Below are 7144 nucleotides of genomic sequence, written 5' to 3'. Positions count from 1 at the left end.
CGTCCTGTCCGGGGCACTTTGACTCCCACTCAGTTTAGGACTTAGTTATTTCGGTCCTAAGTGCGCCTTAGCATATAAATACTCCTTAAACTATTTTTTTTAGGAGTTAGACAAGTTTGAAGAGGAAAATACGATTGGAACACCCGCAAGCAATGGATTTACACAATTCTTCCTAGTTTGTACTTTTATATTTTTAGTTATTCATATGATTGTTAGCATGATTATGAGTGGCTACACTTTTATCTAGAGTTTGATTGAACCTTTTGGAGGATGAACTCCCATTACATATTAATATAATTTTTCCTTGAATTTCTCTATGTTTTCAACTACGCACTTAATATAGTTAATTAAATGACCATCAATTTGTGGTTTCTATTTATTGTGCTTTACTTGAGAAAGATTGCATATTTAGAAAGTTGTTGAACAATGTTACTCCTAAATAATATGAGAGATCAATACGAAAGATTTAAAGGAAGGATTAGATATTGTCACGATCCGAATTTCCACCTTCAGGAGTCGTGATGGCGCCTACTAATACGAGCTAGGCAAGCCAATTAATTGCACAATTTACATTTTTACCTATTTTATATTCATTAAAAATTTCGAAATAATAATAATAATTTAAACAGCGGAATTTAACATAAGCGGAAGAAAGAAGCCATAAGATATCTGAACACGAATATCTAATACAATTGTTTGAACCTCGACTACCCAGAACCGATATCACAGTATCACAGACAGTCTAAGATTTACTACATACAAAGTCTGAAGAAAATATCAATACACTGTTTCTGAATATAAGCAAAATGAAACAGGAAATAAGGATAGAGGAAACGCCAAGGTCTGCGAACGGCTGCAGGTCTACCTTGGATCTCCGCGTGAACTGAAAATATCCTCCAACCTACGGTTCGAAGTCTACAATACTGGGGTCTACATAAAAGAGTGCAGAGTGTAGTATCAGCACAACCGACCCCATGTGCTGGTAAGTGCCTAGCCTAACCTCGGCGAAGTAGTGACGAGACTAGGACCAGACTACCAAATAAACCTGTGCAGTTGTATAATATACAGCGGAAAATAAAGCAGAGATAAGCAAATAAAGATGGGAGGGCAAAACATGCTTCGGGGAATAACAAGTAAAACAGAATATCAAGAGAATTATTAAGGAATCAAAATCCACCCTCTAACAAGAATAAGGAAAAACAAAGGCAGATTTCACTTTCTTTTCACATCTTGTTGCAGGCGTGCAACCCGATCCCATTTCCTGTATCTCGTGGCAGGCGTGCCACCCGCTCCCATTTCATTATATCTTGTGGTAGGCGTACCACCCGCTCCCATTTCATTAAATCTTGTGGTAGGCGTACCACCCGCTCCCATTTCATTAAATCTTGTGGTAGGCGTACCACCCGCTCCCAATTCATTAAATCTTGTGGTAGGCGTACCACCCGCTCCCATTTCATTAAATCTTGTGGCGTACCACCCACTCCCATTTTACTAAATCTTGTGGTAGGCGTACCACCCGCTCCCATTTACAAGCCAACACAAAATCACAAGGAATCCCGGCAAGGGAACAAAAGCAATATAATAACTTCCCGGCAAGGGAACAACAATATCAGGACAAACATATAATATTTACAATTATAACGAGAGTCCCGAAAAGGGTTCAAAAGGTCTACACTATCCCGGCAAGGGATTCGACAGCATAAATAAATACGCCCCGACAAGGGAGAAACAGCTATAACCAAACTTGTTCCAACTTCTAGCTACATCAGCTATAACCCAACTTGTTCCAACATTTAACTGCCTCAGCTATAATCAAACTTGGTATAACCTCTAACTACCTCAGCTATAACCAAACTTGCTACAACACCTAACTACCTCAGCTATAACCATATTCCTTACCTAACACAAAGAATCATCAACCTAAGTATCCGTAATATCAATTAAGAACACAATACAAGGGAACCACAACTCAACAATAGCCCGGCAAGGGGGCAACATAATGATCTCTTCTCTTTCGCACTTTTACTTTACAATTCACTTCACAACTCGAGCCACTGCTCTAGAGGTTCAATTATCACTTATACTTTCACAATTTGTTATACAACTGGAGCCAACGCTCCTCAACGTTCATAGGTCACAATTCTTTTCACAACTTTGCACAACAATTAGAAATTTTCACCAAGGCATGAATAATACAACAAAGTCATAAAAATCACAAAATAAGACCCACGGTCATGCTCGACACCAACGTATAGATACTCGCCACCATGCCTATACGTCGTACTCAACAAGAAAACAAATAGCAAATACGACACACTCCTAATCCCTCAAGCTAAGGTTAGACCAAACACTTACCTTGAACTTCTATGGCCAACTCAAGCCTCAAACACCGCTTTCCCTTTCGAATTTGGCTCCAAATAAAACGTATCTAGACATAATTGACTCAATAACATCAATAAACGCCCAACAATCCAATTCCAGTGCTCAATTATAACTTTCCAATCATTCTTTCCAAAAACCCAAAAATTGACCCCGGGCCCGCTTGGTCAAAACACGAGGTTCGGACCAAAACCCGATCACCCATTCACCCACGAGCCCGAATATATAATTTTTTTTGAAATCCGACTCCAAACGAGGTCAAATTACCAAATAATCAAAAAGCCCTAACTCTACCCAATTCCCCAATTTTCTACCATTAAAACCCTAGGATTATTGATAAAAGTTGATGAAAAACACTTGATAGTTGAAAGAAATCAGTTAATGAATACTTACTTGTGATTTGGGAAGAAAATCTCTTGAGAAAATCGCCCTCGTTCTTCTATTTTTTTGAAAATTTGAAAGAAAATCGCTGAAGTTATGTTTTTAAAAGACTCACTGCCCGACTTCCGCATCTGCGACTCGTGGGTCGCATCTGCACAACCGCAAGTGCGGAAAAATGGTCGCTTCTGCGGAAATGACTTGGCCCACAGGGGCCGCATCTGCGAGGGATAAATCCGCTCCTGCGGAACTGCTTATGCGGAACTTTTCCTGCATCTGTGAAGGCTGTCACACCTGCGATGCACCTGCGAGTGCGCATCTGCGGCCCAAGAACCGCAGGTGCGGTTACACCAGAACTGGTGCAACAGCAGTATTTTTCCTAAGTTTAAACACCCCGGAACCTACCTGAAACTCATCCGAGCCCTCGGGGCTCCAAACCAAACATGCGTACTAACCCAAAAACATCATATGAACTCATCCGTGCGATCAAATCGCCAAAATAACCTCTCAAACAACGAATTAAACCTCATAATCAATGAAATGTTTCAAAACTTCTTAAACATCAACTTTTGTATTTTAGGTTCGAATCACGTAAAACGGATTCCGTTTCTCACCAAATTTTACTGAATCATCTTAAATCATATATAATACCTGTACCGGGCACCGAAACCAAAATACGGGCCCGATACCAACATGTTCTAATCAAATTTCATTTCAAAATCCTTTAAACAATTTCAGAAAACAATTTTCTTTAAAAATTCATTTCTCGAGCTTGGGACCTCGGAATTTGATTCCGGGCATACGCCCAAGTCCCATATTTTCCTACGGACCCTCTGCGACCGTCAAATCACGGGTCTAGGTCTGTTTACCAAAAATGTTGACCAAAGTCAACTTAAATGCATTTTAAGTCAAAATTTCAATATTTCATAAATTTTTCACACAACAGCTTTTCGGCTACACGCTCGGGCTATGCACGCAAATCGAGGTGAAGATAAAAGAGGTTTTTAAAGCCTCGGAACATAGAATTTAATTTAAAAGCAAGTGATGACTCATCACATTCTCCACCTCTAAAACAACCGTTCGTCCTCGAACGGACAGAAGAAGGAAGTACCTGAGTCGGGGAAAAGATGGGGATAACGGCTCCGCATATCGGACTCGGACCCCCAGGTCGATGCCTCAGCAGGCTGACCTCTCCACTGAACACGAACAGAAGGAAAACTCTTCGACCTCAACTGACGAACCTGTCGGTCTAAAGTATTTTCGACCTCAACTGACGAACCTGCCGGTCTAAAGTAGCCACCGGCTCCTCCTCATAAGACAAGTCCTTGTCCAACTGGACAGTGCTGAAATCTAACACGTTGGATGGATCGCCGTGATACTTCTGAAGCATGGACACATGAAACACTGGATGCACGGCTGATAAGCTCGGCGGAAATTCAAGTCTATAAGCCACCTCTCCCACTCGATCAAGAATCTCAAACGGGCCAATGAACCTAGGGCTAAGCTTGCCCTTCTCCCCAAATCTCATCACGCCCTTCATAGGCGACACTCGAAGCAATACCTGCTCACCGACAATGAATGCCAAATCACAAAACTTGCGATCGGCATAGCTCTTTTGCCTGGACTGAGCTGTACGAAGCCTATCCTGAATGATCCTGACCTTGTCCAAGGCATCCTGAACCAGATCCGTACCCATTAACCGAGCCTCTCCCGGCTCAAACCATCGAACCGGAGACCGACACCGCCTACCATACAAGACCTCATAAGGAGCCATCTGGATACTCGACTGGTAGCTGTTGTTGTAGGCAAAAACTGATCCCACGAGCCTCCAAAGTCAATGACACAAGCTCGGAGCATATCCTCCAAAATCTGAATAGTCCGCTCGGATTGCCCGTCCGTCTGAGGATGAAATGTTGTGCTCAACTCAACCCGTGTGCCTAACTCTCGCTGAACTGCTCTCCAGAAACATGAGGTAAACTGCGTACCTCGATCCGAAATGATAGACACAGGCACACCATGAAGACGAACAATCTCCCGGATATAGATCTCAGCTAACCTCTCGGATGAATAGGAGACTGCCACAGGAATGAAATGCGCTGACTTGGTCAACCTATCAACCATGACCCATACTGCGTCGAACTTCTTTCGGGTCTGCAGGAGTCCAACAACGAAATCCATAGTGACCCGCTCCCACTTCCACTCTGGAAGCTCAATCCTCTGAAATAAACCACCAGGACTCTGATGCTCGTACTTAACCTACTGATAATTCAAACACCGAGCCACATATGCAACAATATCCTTCTTCATTCTCCGCCACCAATAATGCTGCCGCATATCTGATACATCTTCGCGGCGCCCGGATGAATAGAGTACCGGGAACCATGGGCCTCCTCTAAAATCAACTCTCGGAGCCCATCCACATTAGGTACACAAACTCGACCCTGCAATCATAAAACTCCATCATCATCTAAGGTAACCTGCTTGGCACCTCCACGCTGCACCGTGTCTCTAAGGACACACAAATAGGGATCATCATACTGCTGATCACGGATACGCTCCAATAAAGAAGAACGAGCAATTGTGCAGGCCAACACACGACTAGGCTCAGAAACATCCAACCTCACGAACTGATTGGCCAAAGCCTGAACATCCAAAGCAAGCGGTCTCTCACCGACCGGAATATAAGCGAGACTGCCCATACTGGCTGACTTCCTACTCAAAGCATCGGCCACCACATTGGCCTTTCCCGGATGACATAAGATGGTGATATCATAATCCTTCAACAACTCCAACCACCTCCTCTGTCTCAAATTCAACTCCCTTTTCTTGAACAAATACTGAAGACTCTTGTGATCCGTGAACACCTCACATGCCACGCCATACAGATAATGCCTCCAAATCTTCAATGCGTGAACAATGGCTGGCAACTCCAAATCATGAACCGGATAGTTCTTCTCATGAATCTTCAACTGCCGCGAAGCATAGGCAATGACCTTACCATCTTGCATCAACATTGCACCAAGTCCAATACGAGAAGCATCACAATAAACTGTATAAGGCCCTGAACCTATGGGCAAAGCCAACACCGGTGCCGTAGTCAAAGCTGTCTTGAGCTTCTGAAAGCTCGCCTCACACTCATCCGACCATCTGAACTGGGCACCCTTCTGGTCAACCTGGTCATCGGGGCTGCAATAGATGAAAACCCCTCCACGAACCGACGATAGTAGCCTTCCAATCCCAAGAAACTCCGAATCTCTGTAGCTGATGCTGGTCTAGGCCAGTTCTTCACTACCTCAATCTTCTTTGGATCAACCTGAAAACCCTCTGCTGATACAACATGACCCAAAAATGCAACTGAACTCAACCAGAACTCGCACTTCTAGAACTTAGCATATAATTGACTATCCCTCAGAGTCTGAAGAACCACTCTAAGGTGTTGCTCGTGCTCCTCCCGGTTGGGGGAATATATCAAAATATCATCAATGAAGACTATCACGAACGAATCCAAATAAGGCCTGAACACTCGGTTCATCAAATCCATGAAGGTTGTTGGGGCATTTGTCAACCCGAATGACATAACCAAGAACACATAATGCCCGTACCAAGTGCGTAAAGCTGTCTTAGGGACATCGGATGCCCTAATCCTCAACTAATGGTAGCCAGATCTCAAGTCAATCTTTGAAAATACCTTGGCACCCTGGAGCTGATCGAACAAATCATCAATCCTCGGCAGCGGATACTTATTCTTGATTGTAACCTTGTTCAATTGCCGGTAATCAATACACATTCTTATTGACCATCCTTCCTTTTAACAAACAGCACCGGCATACCCCAAGGCGAAACAATGGGTCTAATGAAACCCTTTTTAAGCAAGTCTTGCAACTGCTCCTTCAACTCTTTCAACTCAGGCGGGACCATACGATACGGCGGGATAGAAATGGGCTGTGTGCTCGGTGCCAAATCAATGCAAAAGTCAATATCCCTGTCGGGTGGCATACCCGGCAGGTCTGAAGGGAAAACCTCAGGAAACTCACGAACGACGGGCACAGAATCAATAGAAGGAACCTCAGCACTAGAATCACGAACATATGCCAAATAGGCCAAACACCCCTTCTCGACCATATGCCGAGCCTTCACATAAGAGATAACACTACGGGTAGGATGACTAGGAGTCCCTCTACACTCTAAACGAGGCAAACCCGGTAAGGCTAAAGTCACAGTCTTGGCATGACAGTCCAAGATAGCGTGGTAAGGTGATAACCAGTCCATCCCCAATATAACATCGAAATCAACCATGTCCAGAAGCAACAAATTTACACGAGTCTTAAGACCCCCAATCACCACAATACAAGAACGATGGACTCGATCTACCACAATAGAATCACCC

This window comes from Nicotiana attenuata, unplaced genomic scaffold (assembly GCF_001879085.1).
Source record: "Nicotiana attenuata strain UT unplaced genomic scaffold, NIATTr2, whole genome shotgun sequence".
Taxonomy (NCBI): domain Eukaryota; kingdom Viridiplantae; phylum Streptophyta; class Magnoliopsida; order Solanales; family Solanaceae; genus Nicotiana; species Nicotiana attenuata.
This window is presented reverse-complemented; position numbering follows the sequence as displayed.